This window comes from Lactuca serriola, chromosome 2 (assembly GCF_051521515.1).
Source record: "Lactuca serriola cultivar US96UC23 chromosome 2, Lser_US96UC23_V15, whole genome shotgun sequence".
Classification (NCBI taxonomy): domain Eukaryota; kingdom Viridiplantae; phylum Streptophyta; class Magnoliopsida; order Asterales; family Asteraceae; genus Lactuca; species Lactuca serriola.
This window is the reverse complement of record NC_136409.1, coordinates 194131633-194135140: the sequence shown is the minus strand read 5'-3', so window position 1 is coordinate 194135140 and position 3508 is coordinate 194131633.

Sequence of the window (3508 nt, the reverse complement as noted above, 5' to 3'; positions counted from 1 at the left end):
AAACTTTGACATCTACAAAACGGGAGAAAACAAATTCAAGTTAGTTGATTGATTGAATCCTTAGTAAATCACCCAAATGAGATACTAAGGCTAGGACCCAACACAATATTCTACAACTCGGGAGAGGGATGCCGTAACCCTAGTTGCAAAATATTTGAAGGTAAGTGAATGATGATTCACTAATTTCCACCACGAAAAACGAAAAAGAATTTAAGTTTTAAATCTATGAAAACTCCTAGATCCTTTGAGATTCATTGAACTTTCAATGCCATGTTTAAATATCGATATGCCCCTCTTGTTTGTGACTGGAATGCCGAGGATCACAAAGCGGGTGTGAATAACCATGCAAACTTACATGGTGCCCTCACATGTTACAGTCACCTATTCGATGTGCCGGTAAACCACACACGCTCCACCGAACTATGACAAACATTGAGTCACCCTTTGCTACCTTTGCTTAGAACCATTTAGTGCGCCGGTAAACCACACACGCTCTACTAACGTCTTTGCAAGGGTACAAAGTGTAATTTCATGGAATTGCATCAATTCACTTTTGCCTAAGTAACTAAGATTGGGGATTTTATGAAAACATTTAGTTACTTTAATAATTCTTTATACTTATAATGGAAGGTTTCGTCCTATCCTACCCGTTCGGCTAACGACCCTCCACTAGTCAAGAGTGCGGTGGGTAAGAGTGGATACCCATTCAATCGCCATTTTATAGGCAATTTCCTTAAACACCCCTCATAGACCAGCTTCGTGAATGAGGCCTACTAACGGTAAGACTGACTTTTACTCATACATGTATATAATGTTAGACTGTTAATGTTATATATATATATATATATTATAGGGTGTATTTTACACTTTTTAAAATATTAGGTGGTCAAATTTAACAATTATACTTTTAATTCAATTAAATTTTAAACCTAAAATTTTATGGATTTATTAAACCTCTTTTAATTATACTCTTTAATTAATTAATAAAACCATAAGGGTATGATTTGAACTTTTTCAAAACAATACTAGGGTTTTAGAATTTAACATTCCTAATTAAACTTTTAATCAACTTTTAAATTCCAAAACTTGAGGACAAGTTTTGAAACATTTCACAACATTAGGGTTTAGAATTTAAATATATACATCAAAATTAGACAATTAATCAAAATTTAAATTCCAAAACTTGAGGTTAAGTTTTGAAACCTTTTTCAAAACATTAGGGTTTTAACTATTTAAATTTCAAAACAACAAAACTTTTGGGTTCAAATTTAAACTATAAAACCTAAGGGGAAAATATGAAACATTTCATAACATAAGGATCAAATAACAAATAATCTTAATTAACAATTAATCACATAATTATCCATATTTGATTTATTTAATGATTTCTTGCAAAACAATTTATCAATTTAGTCAAAATAATTAATCAATTATCACATAAGGAAACAATTATCTTATTAATTGATAAATATCTTCAATTAGATCAAGAATATAGTCAAATATATCATAAAATCAGATTTATATTGATCTAATATGATAAGGTAACTATCCATAAGCAAAAACAGCAAGAAATCGCGAAGATATCCCCATCTGACGAGTTGACTCGTCGAGTTTGCATGGACTCGGCGAGTCCAGCCTCCAGAACATCAAAAATCGAATTTTTTGAACATGTAATGCATCAATACAATTGAAACCAGTCTAGGCTCTGATACCAATGATGGGTTTTGGTCATAAGACATCCTATGTGCTCATACAAACCCTAATGCTTGGATCTAGGTTTCTCTATTGTACATGCTTTGAATCCAAGACTATAAACCCTAATTCTAGCATAGGGAAATCGATATTAACATATAATTAGGTTTAAGATGTTACCTTGATTGTTATGTAGTAATAACAATCGCAATTCCTTCTTGAATTGACTTTGGAAGGCTTAGAGTCACAAGTGTCACTCCTCTAATGGCTTACAAACACCAAGAGCAAATGGAGAAGGTAAAGAGAGAGAGAGAGAGGAGAGGTATTGAATTCGTTTCTAGGACCTCTTGGGAAGGCATGGACGAATTCATGAGCCTTGGGGGGGTCTTTATATAGGTGTAGAGATTAGGGTTTTAGTCCTTATCCTTATCTAGTTGCTTGCTCACCAAGTAACCATAAGATAAGTCTTGAAACCCTTATCCTAGTCGAATTCTAAGGCCTTATCACCTTAAATTCGTCCAACCTATTAATAAGATAATCCTTACCTTATTTTGTAACTATCACATAATTACAATTCAGCCCCTCTAGTTTAATTAATTACACTTGATCACAAAAATTAATTCTTAATTAATTATTGACCAATATTAATTAAACAAATATGATTTCTCCTTTAATATATTATTCTTATAACATATTAATAAATCATAATAACCTCTCTCTTAATTTATTTCTCCAATCAAGTTGCTTTGGTGAAGGCAACCCAAAAGGACCATGCACCATCGGGTCAAGTTCATACCAAAATAGTTATGGACTTAGACACTAATCCAACACTATTTTATGAGCTTCAAGGTCATGAATCAAATGTTGCACAAACTTTGAGAGAGCTCTCAGGAGGACCTCTGGCTCTTGTCAGATCTTATGATCATCATGCTCCGAACCTCTCTATTTCGGATCCTTTCAAAGCTGTTATCCCATATATCCCACCTGTTCAACCCTCTCCACCAACTGTACCTACTTTTGCTAGTTCAAACTATTAGTTTGATAGAGACCTTGACACTAAAGCAATGGACTCCGAACTACGTTTTCAACAAGAGTTTGCTCTGCACTCCATGAAATACAAGCGTACTTTCAGTCACACTCACAAACCATACCACAACCGTTTCCAAGCTCCTCATCAAAGTAATCCCCAACCATACCCTAAACCTTCCGAAAATTCACCTGCATACAAGCCAAACATTCCGGCACAAACTCACTCCTCATACTCTCACGAGACTCCGAAGTTAGACAAACCAACAATTTTTTGTCATAAGTGTGGTCATGCAAACCACTTCGTCAAAGACTGCTTGGCTGAAGCGCCACAAAAACCAAAGATGAAGGACTCTGCATACTATACACGTCGAGCCCAAGAGATGGTTGATAGTGAGAAAGCTTTCGTAACCATTGTGTCGAGAGATGTGGAAGGGTATAGGTCATATGGAGATGAAGATGATGTGAATACTGGTGGAAACATATGTCTTATGTCTAGACAAATCATCGAATGTGATGAAGGATACTTGTCATCTAGATCAGAGAAAGATGATGATGATGATGATGCTGAACCAAACTACTGCTACATGGCGACGAATGATCCACCCGGTAGAAGCCGTTCAACAGGTAAAATCTATGATTTCTGATAATAATTTTGATTTATCTCTTTGTGAACCATATCTAACCTAGATCCAATCAGATATGAACATCATTTACAAAGCCCATGAGTCTGCCATAGAAGCAAATGAGAAGATGGAGAGTGAATTAAGTCGTCTTAGATTACGTTTAG